The 18,138-nt window shown below is 39.5% G+C and overlaps 1 protein-coding gene across 3 annotated transcripts in view; it reads right to left on the bottom strand.

The window, feature by feature from the left end:
- GLIPR1 (GLI pathogenesis related 1) overlaps nt 1–11,242 on the bottom strand; it is a 38,600-nt gene extending 27,358 nt beyond the window's left edge. Inside the window, exon 1 of one of the 3 annotated variants that reach the window (XM_036866707.1) lies at nt 11,126–11,242. The gene's annotated coding sequence lies outside the window, so the exon portion shown is untranslated. Of the gene's footprint in view, nt 1–8,329; nt 8,661–8,698; nt 8,791–11,125 lie in introns of those variants that run through there. The other 2 variants (XM_036866709.1, XM_036866708.1) reach the window with 2 other exon arrangements.
- Between the last annotated feature and the right edge of the window lie 6,896 nt (nt 11,243–18,138).

Here is an 18,138-nt window from a genome sequence, read left to right as displayed (position 1 = left end):
TATTGGAGTATAATTGTTTTACAATGTTGTGTTAGTTTCTGTTGTATAACAAAGTGAATCAGCTGTATGCATATGTATATCCCCATATCCCCTCCCTCTTGCGTCTCCCTCCCACCCTCCTCATCCCACCCCTCTAGGTGGTTGAAAAGCACCGAGCTGATCTCCCTGTGCTATGTGGTTTCTTCCCACTGGCTATCTATCTTACATTTGATAGAGTATATATGTCAATGTTACTCTCACTTCGTCCCAGCTTACCCTTTCCCCTCCCTGTGTCCTCAAGTCCATTCTCTAGGAGTCTGCCTTTATTCCTCTCCTGCCCCTAAGTTCATCAGAACCTTTTTTTTTTAGATTCCATATATATGTGTTAGCATACGGTATTTGTTTTTCTCTGAAAGGATTTAATAACTTTATGATCAGAAATTTGGCCGAATTGGAAACTGATATTCAGAGCCTAAAGGGAATTTTCTTAAGCCTCCTCCTCTAAGCTAAAGTGAAACCATGTCCCCAGAGAGAAAGAAGAACTACCTAAAACCCTCATAAAAGGATTTTGGGTGGATCAGCCTCTGGTGTCATTTAAGTTACAACCCAATTGCTTAAAGACAGTTGCTCTTAATTCCTTATCTCTAAATTCCTTGTAAAACTAGAAATGCAGTTTTGGAGGCAGTTCAAAGTTCACTTATTCCTTTACCAATCCCAAAACCCCCCCTCTCAGAGGTCTGTAAATATTAGCCTTGGGAAACCAAAGTCCTTGGAGGAACTTGCATTCCTTCCCTGTGCTTTGAGATATAAATATTCTATAAACTTAAAGGAAGTAATTCTTGTTAGAAGGAAAACAAAAGGGGGAAAGGTAATTTGAAACTTGGGCAAATAGAAAAATCTTTTAAGTGCTTCTCCACAGATATTATTGAAAGGCTTTAACCAGGTAACCTTAACTTATTCCATCTACCAGAAAAACTTAGATACAACTTTTATAACTAATGAGCTTTACATGATTGTACCTATCTCATGGCTGAAATTTTAGAACAAGTCTATAAGGTCTTTGCATCTGTCTGTATGTTCATGTGTGTTTATATAGATAGTAGATGTGAGATATATATCTATCACTGGATGGTATTGCTAAGATTTGTAGAAGAGCTCTAATTGGCTTAAAAAGCACTTATATAAATTAAAATAACAGAAACTAAGCTAATGTGATCTAGGATTATGTTGTGTTTACATAGGTATATAAGTGTTTTGGAAATTATGTGAAATTCCTGAAAATCTGATATGTCCCGATATAATATTATCAGTCCTAAGGCCAGTTATTATCTATTGGGCTGCATCCCTCGGGCCTGCAAGTCCTGTACTTGCCCAGCCTCAAGATCAAAGAAAGAGCCTGGAGATGTTACCCAGTCCAAGCTTGTACTGCTCACCCTTTGGCAGGCTAATAAATCAAGAGACAAGTTGTTGGGACAAGCAATAGTGACTTTATTTGGAAAGCCACCAGACCAAGATGTTGGGCTCATGTCCCAAAGAACCATCTTGCCTGAGTTAGAATTCAGGCTTCTTTTATACTAAAAGGGGAGGGAGTGAAGACCAGCATTTCCTGGTTCCCATCAGCCTCTGGAGGGGTTGTGTTAATTTCTTCCCGCCTGCTGTCATTCACAGGTGGGCCTGGTCAGGATGTTTTCTGTGAGCTAAACAAAGGTATTTTAGCTTAATGCTCATTACCTGGGAGGCAGAGTTCCCGGGGAGGTGGACCCTTATGTATAACTTAAGCTGATGGGCAACATCCCTTTAGTGATTAACTTGAAATACAAAAGGTTCTTCCCTATTACAGTACCCTACTGTCAATATCCCTTCCAGTCTTGTGGAGAAAGGGATGAAGACTTCCCTGGCTTTCTGCTGAATGGAGGTGATGAATATTCCTTAGAATCTTTAGTCAGGCCTTTTTTATCTACAACTATTTGAACCTGATGAAACCCCTTAGCACTTTATCTAATTTGTAATTGAACTTGGGGTTTTTGTTCCAGTTCCCAATACATATACTAAATTCCTGTGCTATTTATTTGGATATAAATAGGTAGGTTGACTCTTCTCCAGCTACAGTGAAATTACCATCTACTTCAGCTGGATAGGCAGACCTGTTGGGGGCAAACTCATGAAGAGGTTAGTATAGTGCCCAAAGTTTTAATGTAATTGGCAACTGCTGGGTCTCTTAGAGCATTTATAGATTCTCTCGCCTGGGCAGACACCTGGAAATGGCCTACCACACAATATTTCAAAGGGGCTTAATTTAAACCTGCTTCTGGGTGCCACCGATCTGTATCAGGGCAACTGGCAAGGCCTTATCCCAGGTTAAATTAGTCTCGACATATTTTAGAGATGTTCTTTTTTAATGTATGATTCACTTTCTTGGTTTTTCCTGTTGATTGTGGTCTGCAGGATGAAAGTAGTTTCAATGCCTTAACCCAAATCCGGGGATAATTTCCCTTAGGAGGGCTTTAACCACTTCAGAGACTTCTGTCCAGGTGGGATATGCTTCCTCCCATCCTGAAAAAGTATCCATAAACACTAGCAGGTTATCAGAAATTTCCTGCAGTCAGGGTATTTGAGTAAAGTCTATTTTCCAGTTCTCGGTGTGGCAGGTTCCTCTGTTTTCGAGTCCCCATCTGGGGAGGTCTGATGGCAGTCTTTTTATTATTTTTAGACTGTGATGTCAAGCTGTTCTGGTGGAAAGCTTCAGGGTGAGGTCTATCAGAAAGTTAATCAGCTCATTCCCCACTGTCAATTTTTATTTTTTTTTTTTATTTTTTTTTTTTTTAAGTAAGACTTCTTTTTTTTTTTTTTAATTTTTTTTTTTTTTAAATTTATTTATTTATTTTTGGCTGTGCTGGGTCTTCGGTTCGTGCGAGGGCTTTCTCTAGCTGCGGCAAGTGGGGGCCACTCTTCGTCGCGGTGCGGGGACCGCTCTTCATCGCGGTGCGCGGGCCCCTCACCATCGCGGCCCCTCCCGTTGCGGCCACTGTCAATTTTTAAATGGGGCTCCTGTGGGGAATTAGGCACCTCAAGTCCAAGGGAGCCCCTGGGCTTCTTTGTTCATCATGTTCCTCTCTTTCTACTATATGAGAGCCTCTTTTATTGTTTTTCTTATGGTTTGGCCTAGGGTAATCTGTTTTCCAATGTTCTTTCTCCTTACAGGAAGCACATGTTCCTTCTCGAATAGTGGCTTACCTCTCTTCAAGTAACTAGCCTTCTGGGAATCCAATATTGCTGTCCAAAAAGTGGCGTTTTGTTTGCATCTTCTTTCTTTGTTCACCCTGTTGAACACTTTAAAAGCAACATCCACCAATTGAGAAGGATTTATTCCAAATGCACCATCTAATTCTTGCAGTTTCTCCTGGTATCTGAAGCAGTTTGCCCTCCCTGCCCCCCCACCCAAAAAAGAGCAAGTTTACCATTCTTATATTTTCAGGGGCCTCACAATCTGCATTAAGATGATGTCAGTAGGCCTGATAAATCCTTTCCAAAAATTCAGAGAGGTCTTCATTTGTTTTTTTGCTGAGTTTCCTGAATTTTGTTCAAACTCTTTTGCTTTGGTTCCCTCTTTCAAAGCCCTGCCAAGATGCACTAATACGTACTGCTCTAATACGGGCATTCTTCCCTCATTGGGGCTCCAATTTGGCTCAGCTGTGGGTGCTGCCAGTTGGCCTTCAGGCGTAGAGGATCCTCCCTATAAATGAGTGTTGCAGTCTTTCCAGTTAAACAAGTCTGAGAAACCCCGCTGGCTGGTCATTTGCATTTAGTCATCATGTGAGGTAACAGGAATGGAAAGTGCCCTGCCCTGGGAGTGGCTCCTGGCCTAAACTGGGTGCCCTGTTGGGTCTTAGATGGGTCTTAGATGGTGACACCTGACCAAGTCCCTGTGCCCCAGAAACTAACACGGGATTTTTTCTTTTCTTAAGTTATCTGAAGTATAGTTGATTTACAATTTTGTGTAATTTCTGCTGTACATCTAAGTGATTCAGTTATGTATAACTTTTCATATTCTTTTCCATTATGGTTAATTGCAGGATATTGAGTGTTGTTCCCTTTGCTATACAGTAGGACCTTGTTTATCCATTCTATATATGATAGTTTGCATCTGCTAATCTCAAACTCCAAATCTATCCCTCCTCCACCCCACCCCCCTTCCTTGGCAACTATAAGTCAGTTCTCTACGTCAACACAGGATTTTCTAATTGATCCTTAGAAGGAAGGGAAGTCGTGAGCTCAGTCAGTGGAGTTAGGTTTAAAGCAACATATTCTCACTCTCATTCCCTTCCTTTTATTTTCCCTGATGTAATAAGACAAATACTTGAACATAAAGGATTTCATCATTCTTCCCCGCTTCTGTACAAAATTGCTATAGTCATTCAAAAGCCACTGTAAAACCATAAATAGCAGTTGATCATCTCTAACCATTAAAGGGATGCCTTTTTGTTTTGGCATCAACCAGCTGGGATTACAATGCAATTGAAAAGAAACTTGGTTACTGCTGTGACATACAGTTTAAGATAATTACTCCAATTATTAGTGATATCATTTACCAAGATATTCCAGGACTTTAGAAGTTCCATATAATTTCCAGAATGTGTATATTAAGTGTTTACCCATGATACAATCTAAGAAGTTTTATCACCATTTATTTGACAGTGCTTCCCATGTAATTTAACATACCAAGTAAGCCTAGTTAGTTAAATATTCCTCTCTCTGAGATAGACAGAATCCAAATAATTTGAGGTGTTCCAGGGACCCTTTGGAAAATCTCAAAAGTTAACTAGAGGTCAAGTGAGCTTCATTTAGAATTTGATCTTTGGGAAGCTTGTCAAAAATATCAAAAATTGGGGGTTCCCTGGTGGCGCAGTGGTTGAGAGTCTGCCTGCCAATTCAGGGGACACGGGTTCGAGCCCTGGTCTGGGAGGATCCCACATGCCGCGGAGCAACTGGGCCCGTAAGCCTGCGCGTCTGGAGCTTGTGCTCCGCAGCGAGAGGCCGTGACAGTGAGAGGCCCGCGCACCGCGATGAAGAGTGGCCCCCGCTCGCCGCAACTGGAGAAAGCCCTTGCACAGAAACGAAGACCCAAGACAGCCATAAATAAATAAATAAATAAATATTTATAAAAATATATATATACATCAAAATTTTTAACCAGTGATAATAAAAGATCTCAATGGCAAATACAGATCATTTAAACTCAGTTACCAAAAGTTCAATATTTCAAGAAAACTTTGTCCTCTTAGAGAACCAAATTCAGGTTTTGTACCACTTTACCTTTAAAATTCTATTTCTTAAGTTCAATCTTACCTTAGCCAATCCTGACAATGCACAAAACTCTTTCAGCGTTCCTCCTCCACAAGCGTTCCACAACTTTCTGTATCCTTATTCATCTGTTCCTTTCTTTTCCATTTAGAAACAACCAGCTCTAGGACAGAACCACCTTTTTCCCTTTAACAAAATGTATTTTCATGCTGAAACCATACACGTCAGACTGGGACTTGAACCCACGTGGCCAGGACTCGAACCCAGCCAAAACCCACAGTCTTCCAACTGAGATCACACACCTGGTTTCGGGACTTAATGAAACATCAGGTTCTTGATGTCTCATCACAGGAAGAATTCAGTGAGTGACAAAGTGATTGGTGAGAAGTGAATTTATTTAGAGAGAAACACACTCCACAGACAGAGTGTGGGCCATCTCAGAAGGTGAGAAAAGGCACCAGGGTATGGAGTTGTCAGTTTTCATAGGGGTGGGTAATTTCATAGGCTAATGAGTGGGAGGAATATTCCAGCTATTTTGGGGAAGGGGTGGGGATTACCAGAAGTTGGGCCACCGCTCACTTTTTGACCTTTAGGGTCAGACTTAGAACTGTCATGGTGCCTGTGGGTGTGTCATGTAGCTCGCTGATGTGTTACAGTGAGCTAAACTGAGGCTCAAGGTCTAGTGAAAGTCAACTTGTCCGCCATCTTGGACCCATTTGTTTCTAATCAGTTTATGTCATGTTCTCGGGCTATGTCATTCTTCCAAAGGTTGTGCTCTGTCCTCTTCCCTCCTGTTTCAATTCCTCATTCATTCTTTGTTGAAGACAAACATCCTACAGTTTTTCATACTGAAATGTTTCCCTTATAATTCTTAAACCTTAAAACCTTAATCTCTAGTGAAAACCAAGATGCAAGTAATTGTAAACTGTCATACCAGCATTTCCTGATTGATAAACTTATGTTCTAATATTTTGTCCTATTTGAAATGACCCAGATAGTCGATGAATTCTCTTCTTTTAACTTAGTTTAAAGCTATAAAAATCTGGAGAGACTATTATAGATTGACATTCCCAAAACATAATTATTCCTATAGAGTTCACCTAAAACTCTTACCACATTTACCTCTATTTTATTTACTTAAAAGCTTTGTCATATTGTTATTTTTCTTGCTGACAAACTTTGTAACAGGAATAATAAGGTCTTATTTGATTTCTAGTAAACCTGGGTGCAATAAAAGTATTATACTTAATGTTGATAACCCTAAAGATAGGTCCGTATTAATCAAACCAACAAGCTCAAGCTAACTTTAATACTAGATACTAATTCAATACTGAATATTTCCTAGATCACATGAACCCAAAATTTATTCTGGCCAATTTTATATTTTGAGCATTTATATAAGCACTTAATTTCCTTTAAGTCAATCAAGCAGAGCTCTTTTACAAATTAATATTGGTAATGCCACACATCTATAACACACCTACAAACACAGACCTCATAGCTCCCATTCCAAAATTTCAGCCATGAATCAGATACAACAACGTAAAACTCAGTTACAAAACAGATTGGATTCAAATTGGGTTTCTAGCAGATGAGACAAATCAAGCTCACCTGTTTACATGGCTAAGCCCTTTTTACTAATACTTATGGAAAAGACTTGTCTATTTCTATTTGTAGCTTTTGCTGATTTTAGGAACCAAGTGGAAACTTTTCTTCCTGGGAATGTCTCACTCTTCAACAAGGACAGGTTTTTTGTTTTTCCTGTTCTTTTCCTCCATTTGACATCAGTAAAAGTTTTAAATATCACAAAGCTGATTTGAGTGTGAGGCAGGAGACAGACGGGCCCTCAGGGCAAATGGTCAGAGTTCGATACTCCGAGACCAGAATAACAGGACAATTGAGAGAGGAAGCTGGGCCCTGCCCAGATAGAAGATAAGAGACCATGTATTCTTCATTCTCGAAGTCAGGAGACCTTCCCGACTACACATGTGCAGAAGGGCTCCCTGGAGGTCAAAAGGGGAGTGATGCCAAGTTGCCAAACCTACCTTAGGCTTCTTCGGTAGAATCCATCTTGGCTAAGAGATGCGCGTGCACACATGGGAAAATCCTGAGCTATACTAAATACAGACTTTGAACCAGGCAAATCAAAATGATTGGCCAAAGGAAATCCGGAAGAAATGCCCCAGAGAAGTGATTCAAATTGCCACGAGGGTGCGATTCTCTCTCTGAGCCCGCCCGTGTGTCTATCCACATGTACTGTACTTCTTTTTTCTCCTAATAAATACTTTACTTGTTTCACTACTTTCCGTCTTTGTGGGAATTCTTTTTCTGCAAAGCCATAGGGCCAGGGCCTTGTCACTGACCACTGGTCTAGTGGCTAGGATTCGGTACTCTCATTGCTGTGTCCCGACCTCAATCACTGGCCGGGAACCGAAACCCTGCTTCAAGCCGCTGCAGGCCGAGACCACCCGAGATCAGGTGTAAATGGAGAAACAGTACTAAACAAAATGAAAAACCCAAAGGGCAAACAGAAAATCCTAAATAAACCCTCAAGTTTGGTCTTGGGGTTTTACACATACCAATGACACAGGAGACCATAAACAACATAATTAACACAGCAACAGTAGCAGTATATGGTGCACAGGGTCCCAAGATAACCCTGCCTACACCCCTTGTGGAGATCCTAACAGGTACTGTGGTCACACATTGTTAAAATAAAATAGCATCTTCCTCTCACCCATGAGTTCACAGCTATAATCAGATCACTTATCCAAAATGCGCCTCAGAGGACTTTCTTTAGGGATAGTTGAAACATTCCCCATTTTTAAAGACAGAAATTCTAGACAAACAAAACACAAACTGCACACACAAATGCTGGTATCCAAATAAACAAATGAACAAGTTCACAAATCCGGTAAAAGTCCAAAAACTCTTTCCTCTCTCCAACAGGTACCCTACTCAAATACAAAACAGATTTGCTTATTCCGGAGAAAAAGCCCCAGACGGAGAGGAAATAAAGTTTCCAGTTGTACACACCGGAGGGACTTACCCTACTGCATGGAGCCTGTCAGCTGCTCCCAAACGTTGATTCCTGTTCCAAATGCCAAGCACTGGGGCAGCTGGTGCTGCTTTGGGGAATTTTTTTTTTTAATATCTTTATTGGAGTATAATTGCTTTACAATATTGTGCTAGTTTCTGGCTTTGGGGAATTTTGAAGGGAAGATCCTCAGGACAAGTGATCCCGCAGCTGCTAGGGCCTTACCCGAAAATTCCCCAATCCGGCCGGCTAGCCAGGAGTAGCAAGGATCCTGGCTGGCTGTGCCACAATTTGTATCCTAGTCCAAGCTTGTACTGCTCGCCACATGACAGGCCAATAAACCAAGAGAGGAATTGTTAGGGCAAGGAATGCCGACTTTACCTGGGAAGTCAGCAGACCAAGAAGATGATGAGCTCCTCTCTCAAACAACCATCTTGCCTAAGTTAGAATTCAAGCTTCTTTTATACTAAAAGGGGAGGAAGTAAAGTCCCTCATTTCCTGGTTCCCATCAGCCTCTGGAGGGGATGTGTTAATTTCTTCCCTCCTGCTGTCATTCACAGGTGGGCCTGGTCAGGATGTTTTCTGTGAGCTAAACGAAGGTATTTTAGCTTAATGCTCATTACCTGGGAGGCAGAGTTCCCACAGATGAACCCTTATGTATAATTTAAGCTTATAGGCAACATCCTTTTAGTGATTAACTTGAAACAGAATACAAAGTTTCTTCCCTCTTACAGAGTCAGTGACAGAGACGTCAATGGTTTAGTGGGTAGGGGGGGATCTTCCGTGTCTGAAGCAAGGTCCTGGGGCAACACCCCACTGTGTGTGGCAGACAGCAGGCAGGACATGGCAGTAGTCCTTGCTATGGGGTGGTGGGCAAGGGGCGGGGGCACTGGGGCAAAGGGGAGAAGTTACCAGTTATAGAGGGAATTGACCTCAGGTTGGCTCTTTGGTTACCAGGGAGAACAGCAGAGGAGCGTGCCCTTAACTGTCTGTCCCTTTGATAAGCTATCCCTAATCTTTAGAACAATCACTAGCTGGGGCCTGGGACAAGTATCTAGGCATTTACTGATTAGGATCTATGATTAAGAGGAAAGATCATTCCTGTGAGGAGGGTGTAGGTAAAGCAGAACTAGGAGCAAGGGCTGTACAGAGAGCAAGAGAATGACCATCTTGGGTGAACTGATCAGATATTATCATAAAACATTATGTGTTACAGAAATAACCAAATATCCTTGAAAATTCCATTATAATGCACTCTCATCAGATCTTTAATAATGAACATTTTTCAAAAGTCTTTTGTCATTTACAGAGTTACTGTTTTACTCAGATGCTTTTGCAGAGGTGTTTCTGCAAAAATATTTCATCTTCAGAGAAATTCATGCAAAGGATTTTGACAAGTACAGGTTTTTGATAACTTTAAGATCATAAAACTGAACTGGGTAAAATCTCCAAAACTAATGGAACAATTCGATTCAAGCAGAACAAGTATTAATTACATCAGACTGAATAAACTCATGAGGATGATTATAATTTTTATGACTTTCTGTTTTAAATATTGCCAATTCTTTCATGTTTTGTTTTTCCAAATTTAAGGAAACTTCTCTCAAGCTATCTATGTCTTGCAGCATTTTCGTAAAATATACCTTTGTAAACAAAGATGAAATATTTACTTTTTCTCCTTACCTGATCCCTCCAGAATTTGGAAACCCTTAAGTATTCTTCTCATGGCAATACAGTTAGTTATTTGCATAAGTTCAATAAGAATCTGTTCTCTTTGTAACAGGACACAGTTGAAAACATGGGCTATATTACCAGGATTTGACTGGATTGTCATGTTTGACAGAGATATGCATAGACTCAGATATGACCAGACAGCTTTAAGGAACTAAGGTTGACTTTATGGAGCCAATAAAGCCCCTTGGAAAAATCAACCTGGTACCTTGTTTCAGCAAGGCAGTCTTAAAAGGAGCTTATATAGTCAATATAAATTACCAGGCCAAGTTTAATGCAAACAAATTAGTTTTACCAAGGTTATCTTTGATAAAAATGGGGGGGATGGTAGAGAGAAAAGTTTTGTTTTTACCTTTCTCTATATTAGATTCTAATCCTGTTAATTATCTTTGTGGATTTGTACATATCTGTAAATTGGACTGGATCCTGAATTCTAATTTCCTCAAATATCTGGACTCTCCAAACTAACATTTCCAATTTTTTCCCATCCTTCTGATTTGGAATCAGTAAGAACAAAGACTACCCTTGAATCTCCTTGAAAGGTCCTCCTCACTACCTAGATGGCAGTCAAACTTCAGGGGCTTGAGCCTTGGGTACACATTTCACAGCTAAAGAAGACTACACCTGACATCTGCTCTGGTACAAATGCTGGAGACCTTCAGATCACATTGATGAGGAGGAGAAGTAGCTGATATCAGTGAAGACTGCTTCCTCTTGAGACACCAGAGTTTTCTTCTCAAGCAGAGCCAACCATATCAAGTTAGATTAGTAACACACACCTCACTGTCTCTTGCTCACAACTGCCTAAAATAAGACCACAAAGTTTTGCAACATCACCCTGAGATAAACCCTTACTTTGCTCCAAGCACCTGCTGTCAAGAGTTTGGCTTTCTGCGCTGGGGGCACACCAGCCCGTTGCTTGGTTACAATCTCCACCTATGATCTTTCCCGTCTCAGTACATTACAGCCCAGTCTTCCAAATTCTCAGGCCAACATCTAGGAGTCACCCTTGAAATATATCCAGAATTCAACCACTTCTCACCATTCCCCTTCTACCAATCTATCTTCACCTCTCACCTGGATTATCACGATGACCTCCTAAGCAGTCTTCTCGCTTCCTCCTCTGTCCCCTACATTATGTTCTCCTCCCAGCAGTCAGAATTATCCTTTTACAGTGTAAGTCAGTTATGTCACTCCTCTGATCACTTGGAGATGAGCAACATGAGGAAATAGCCTCCGCATTTTTTCCATTTTTGCTGGATGGGTGGCATCAGACACATACAGCTTCTGGGGTTTGCAGTTTAGTTGCTGACAGCCAGCTTTCTAGAATTGCTGACAGCCAGCAGTTGTAGAAAAGTCCTGTTGTTGGCATTTTTAACATAGCATCAGCGGTGATGATGGTTTTCTTATCAACCAGACCTGGGCATTGCTCTAGGAAGCTGAGTCTGGGGATTGTTTTTCCAGCCCCCTCAATCATTCTGTCAGCTACCTTATTTGTTTTAATAAATGATTTTTCTGCTTAATTTTGCCAGGGTGGCTTCTTTTGTTTGCAACTAAGAATCCTGACTTCTTTTTTTTTCTTTTTTTTCTCACACCCAGTGTCTTGCGGGATCTTAGTTCCCCAACCAGGGATTGAACCTGGGCCCTTGGCAGTGAAAGTGCAGAGTCCTAACCACTGGACCACCAGGGAAGTCCCAAGAATCCTGACTTTTTGAGGAGGAAAAAAAAATCTATCAGTCCACCTCAGAAGACCCTCCCCATCTTTTAACATTTTGGTGTACTTCTTTCAGTGTTTTACGTTCATATATATACATTCACATACATATGTATGTTTTCAATATCTATATAATACACGTGCAGAAATTTGTTAAATGAGGGCATAGTTTTATGCAATTTAGTATCTTGCTTTTTTCTCTACTTACCACCATTTCATAAGTATGTTTTTTGTTATTATGACTTTTCACAAACATTTTGAGGGCTGCACAATGTTTCCTCAAACCATTATGAGTGCCTCATAACTTACATAGCAAATTATTGTTGGATATTCAGATTCTTTTCAATTTTTCTTTATTATAAATAATGCTGCTGTGGATATATTTATATATAAGGCATATATAGTAGGATTGATTCCTAGAAATAGAATTACTGAGTAACAAGGTATGAGTGTTATAAAGATTTCAGATACAGAATGTCCAATTACCCTCTCAGAACTTGTACTAATTTATACTTCCATCATCATCATATGGACATTGAGACCATATATGACCTTTAACATCAGAACTATGTGTATATATGTACCTGTTTGTGCATATTGTCAAAGAGAACCAGAGCCAGACACTAGTTAAAGCAGGAAAGATAGATTTAATTCAGAAACTATTGCAATAGGGAAAAAGAGACTTCAGTTGTTTTTTTTTCCTTTTGTTTTAATTTACCCTTTATTATTGGAGGTGGAACAATTTTTTTTTTTTTTTACATATACTTGTATCTTTTCTTTTTCAAAATCTTTTCCCATTTAGGTTGTTACATAACACTGAACAGAGTTCCCTGTGCTATACTGTAGGTCCTTGTTGGTTATCCATTTTAAATATAGCAGTGTGTACTTGTCAATCCCAAACTCCCTAACTATCCCTTCCCCTCAGCCTTCCCCCCTGGTAACCATAAGTTCATTCTCTAAGTCTGTGAGTCTGTTTCTGTTTTGTAAATAAGTTCATTTGCATCATTTTAAGATTCTGCATATAAGCAATATCATACAATATTTGTCTTTCTCTTCCTGACTTACTTCACTCAGTATGACAATCTCTAGATCCATCCATGTTGCTGCAAATGGCATTATTTCATTCTTTTTAATGGCTGAGTAATATTCCGTTGTATATATGTACCACATCTTCTTTATCCATTCATCTGTTGATGGACATTTAGGTTGCTTCCATGAAGAGACTTCAGTTTAGAACTGAGCTCAATTCAGAATACAAGGCAGCCAAGATTTATAGCCAAGGAACAGAGCTGGGGGAGGGAGAGATTTGGTGGATGGAAAATTACTAGTAGCAGGCCAGAGTAATCAGGTGGCAAGGGTGGGGGAGGAGATATTTGATGAGCTATTTAGAGTGATCAGATCTGAAGAGTGGGGGAGATTTTCTCTAAACTGATTTGGCAGGATTCTTGCTAAAACTGGGCTATGCACATTTGGCAAGGATGGGGATAAGGATGCCAAGTCAAGGCTTAGTCAGGAACAGGGTTTAGAGAAGTCTGACTAAAGAGTTTGGTCAGGGAGAGTGTCTTGTCAATATGCATATTTGAGTGCTTCCCATTTTCTCTCCCTGTCTATGCTGGATTTTAGTTTATCATCTCCTAACTTTAGCTGACTTTGAGGCATATTTTGTCCAAAGAGGAGGCCACAGTGGAATTTCTAAATTTTGCCTTTGATTTGTTGTACGATATGGCAAAAGAAACAGCACCCAAACAAAGTTATAAGCACTGGGATCAATTCTGCTCATACTTAAACAGAGTGGTCACTTTTAAAAGTATGAATTCAAAGATAATGTTAACATGAGAATTGACTAACATAACATTTCTAAACTCTTAAACATAGCTGCACTTGTCCTTCTATAAATATTTCTAAACACTTTCTTTAGCATAGATATGTTTCAGAGGAAAACATTTACTGAGGGTTCACCTCCTCTTGTTGCATTTCTTAATTTCATAAGAGTCCAAATTTGAGTTAACTCAATTTCAGTGTAAAAGTCTGCCTGGTGCTTCCTTTTCTGTTTCACTATGGAGTAATGCTGTTCTGATTTCGTAAGGCAAGAGAGAAGTTTTTATCGTGTACTCCGTCAAGTTCCTTCAGGGCCTCTCTGCTGGGGTGACCTCAGAGAATGACTCATATGCTTCAGTGTTTATACTACTGGCCTCAGCCACTGATCTAAGATCTCTGTACAAACTGCAGATTGTGTGCAAGAAAATCAGCTGCCACGTGGAGAGGCTGAGGGAGCTGGCGTGCAGTCACCTTAGCACTGTGCCTTCGCTTTCTGCCTTTAGCTTCTGCCCTGCCCAAGACTGGGAGGCCTGCTAATTGCATGCTGGACTACTCCACTTACTCCAAGAGGCAGGTATCTTCTGCCAGAATGGACTATGGTCCATTCACAAGACAGAGATCCATGACATGGCATAGCGTGACCCAGCCTGTTCTCAGTTAATGTTTACTTCATTATGGTCCTGGAAAGTATGTATTATACAGCTACATTTGGGGGCCAGCATTAAGTAAGTTGCTTCACACACGTTCACACAGTTTGTAAATGAAAGAAGTGAATTAAACTTAAGGTTATCTCTCTTCTTTACACCAATGACTCACACACCTTGGTGTGCATTAGAATGTCCACACCGTAACAACCCATCACTGCTTTTAATCAGCTCTTCCCAATGTTTTAATCAACAGAATTTTATTTCTCACATTTCTGGAGACTGAGATGTCCCACCATCTGTGTGCCAGCTGGTTCGGCTCTTGGTGAGGCCCTCTTCCTGGCTTGCAGAAGGTCACCTTCTCACTCTGTCCTCAAATGGTGAAGAGGGAGAGGGAGAGAAAGAGGGAGAGGAAAAGGGGGAGAGAGAGGGAAAGAGAGAGAGAAAAGACACTGATCCCATCATGGGCGCTCCACTTTCATGACCTCATCTTCCCAAAAGCCCCACCTCCTAATACCATCACCCTGGGGGTTAGGGCTTCAACATATGAATTTGGAGGGGACACAAACATTCAGTCCATACACCTTCTAATTTGGAATCCCTACCTCAAATCATAGAAAGTAAACAGAACCTTACTTGGATATTGGATAAGATGTGCTCTAGAGCTAAAGCACTTTCAAGAGCTCAGTCCTTAAATCTGTGCTGTCTAGTGTTGTAACCACTAGCCACCTGGGCTAATGAGCACTTGAAATGTGGCTAGTCTAAATTGAGAGGTATTTGAAATGTAAAATACACATGGGATTTTAAAGAATTTGTATGAAACAAAGGATATAAAACATCTCCTTAACACTTTTAATATTGATTACGTGCTGAAATAATATTTTGAATTTGTTGGACTAAATAAGATCTAGTATTAAAATTAATTTCACCTGCTTCTTTTTACTTTTTTAAGTAGCTACAAGAAAATTTAAAATAACACGTGTGGCTTGCATTATATTTCTTTAGACAGTGATGTTTTAAGTAAATAACCCATGATGATCAGTATGAATATACTAACACAAAAGTATGGACTGATAGAGTTAAGGAATATTAATTATCACCTAGGAACTTTGTGTATAAAACTGTACTTATAAGAATATTTCATTTTTTATAATTCTCCAAATTATAAAAATATATAGTAAATTCTATATAGTAAATTCTAGTTTCTTCTCAATATGAAATTAAAATTAGAAAGAACTTAGTGACAAGCCTAGTCCACCTCATTATCAGAAGGTTCTATAGATTCTGTCCTAACATATTCTTGCATAACAATTAAAATATAGCATCCTTATTAGCCAAGTATTCATATTCAAGTCACCACAGTTACAAGGTGGGACAGGTCTAAAGCAGTCATAAGACACACACAAATTTATTAATAAACTTATATACACTTACTTCCAATTCAAACATTCCTATTCCCTTATCACTAACACCTAATCCTTGCATTTTCATTTTTTAAAAGAAAACCCCATTTAAATAATTTTCTCCCACATTTTATTTTGAATTTTTGATCCTCATTTAATGTATGTTTTCTTTAAACAGTCCTTTTCTGATACAGTGCCAGTTATCATAAGATAATTATGATGGCCACGTTTTCAAAATCATTATAAATTCAAACACGATATAAATGCACTTTCCAAATTAATAAACATCCAGAAATGAATAAATATTAATAGATTAATGCTTGTGTTTATGAAGTGCTTACATTATACTGAATAACACTGCTAGATTTAGTCATTCCTGAGTTAAACTTGTTAGGCATTCTAAATATAAACTGAGTGTTTACAGGTAGGAATAAAAGATACAAATGGTCAAAGAGATAATGTAGCCAATATAATCTTGTAGCATTGAGACTTATCCAATGTTAACACTATTCAACTAGCTACACATTTTAGTCTAGTTAACTTCTCACTTCTGAGAAGGAAATTATTTTGAACTTGCTCTACTCTAAGGAAATGGTGGTTTCAACAGAAATTTAGCTGTTTCCTTTGAATGTTTTTTTTTTTTTTCAGTTTCATTACTAAAGCATCTTCTAAAGCATGTTTTGTCAGGTGTGGTTCTGGGCAACTACGCTCTGTTTTTATTACAGGCCTTATAGGATTATTTGATTTCTTAAAGTATGCATATGTATATCTTTAATATAAATAAAATTTAAGAAACAAAAATGTTTTTAAAAGCTTTATTATCATTATTGTGAGCAAAATACTGTCCTTTGTCTCTGACCCAGAAGTCTTGCATTTTCTCTAAGTATCCTTGACTAACTTGTTAACTTGCTGGCAGGATACAGTCTCAGACCTTTCACAATTTTTGACAGGCGGCCATTTCAAATATTTTTCTTTATTCTTATGTTGGTTTTGGAAGTGGACTCATTCAAGAATTTGCTCATTCCATCTAAATTGTTGAATCTATTGACAAAAAGTTATTCATTATGTTCACTTATCATTCTTTTAATTTCTCTAGAACTCTAGTAGTGTCCCTTGTTTATTCCTGATATTGGTGATTTTTGTTTTCTGTCTCTTTTTTTTTCTCAGTCAGCCTATCTCATTATAGGTAGGCTCAGCCAGGATGCCATGAGGCTGACTGTTGTAAGGAGAGTTAAAAGCTTCTGCCAAAGTCAGTGTTAGGAAAGCTGAACCAGGCAGAAAGAAAGGATTGAGAAATTTAGCCAGTCAACTCAGAAACCAAAACAGGAAATTTGTCAGTGGGCAGTGTCTGAGGTTGTCTGACATCTAGAATCAAAGTCGGCAAAGATGAAGTCAGACGCATGAACAAGTGAGCTGGTACTGATAGTCCTTTTGTGAGGTGGACAGGTGTGGAAATGGAGAAGGTCACACTTCGATTTAAAACAGAAAGAAAACAAAAAACAGAACTAAAACATATACTATTTGTTATTTAAAGTAAGATGCCAGCTGCTTGTGTTGAGCTGCTAAGATGTGCCAATACTAAATCACTGATAAACATTATTCACTTCATTAAGCTGGCATGAGCAATTAGGTCAGGGGAAGCAGGCCATTAACACAGCAGTTTTGTTTTGAGGTTGTTTTTGAAGGGGCGGAGGGTTGCACAAAATCTCATCTACTGTGGCTTAACTACAATGGGCTATACTTTTTCTAAAATAATAGTCCAAAGGTGGGGAGTCCAGGGCTGGTGCAGTGGCAACATGATGTCAATGTTTCTAGCTCTTCCTATTTTTCTGCTTAATCATCTTTAGCATGTGGCTTTTCCACTCATGCTTCTTATCTCATGGTCACAAGACAGGTGCTCCATCTACAGTTTCACATCCACATTCTAAGTATGAAGAAGAAAAAGAAAGGAAGGGATGGTGCCTATATCAGACTGGGGATACGATGGAGATAGCTAGTTTCTGCTTTGTGTAGGAGGCTGAAAGATAAAAGCTACTTTAACAGAAGTTATTCAGAGAAATATCAGCATCCCCAGTCAAGGCACCTATTATGGATTGGATTGAGCCCCTTCAAAAGATATGTGGAAGCCCTAACCCCATGAACCTCAGAATGACATTTAGAAATGGGGTCCTTACAGATGTAATCAAGTTAAAATGAGGTTGTTAGGATGGACTGTAATCCAATATGACTAATGTCCTTATAAGAAGTGGAGAAGAGATACAGAGAAGAGAATTCCATGTGAAGACACAGAGGCAAAGAGACATAAGACCATGTGAAGACAGAGGCAGAGACTGGAATCATGCTGCCACAAGGTAAGGAATACCTTGGGCTACTAGCAGCTGGAAGAGGGAAGGAAGCTTAATCTCTTTGAGGCTTCAATGGGAGGACAGCCCAGCCTACACCTTAATTTTGAACTTCTAACCTCCAAAAATGTGAGAGAATAAATTTCTCTTGTTTTAAGCCACCCAGTTT

The sequence above is a fragment of the Balaenoptera musculus genome, chromosome 10 (assembly GCF_009873245.2).
Source record: "Balaenoptera musculus isolate JJ_BM4_2016_0621 chromosome 10, mBalMus1.pri.v3, whole genome shotgun sequence".
In the NCBI taxonomy this organism is placed as follows: Eukaryota; Metazoa; Chordata; class Mammalia; order Artiodactyla; family Balaenopteridae; genus Balaenoptera; species Balaenoptera musculus.
The sequence above is the reverse complement of the archived record's forward strand: the minus strand, read 5'-3'. Positions and strand labels throughout refer to the sequence as shown.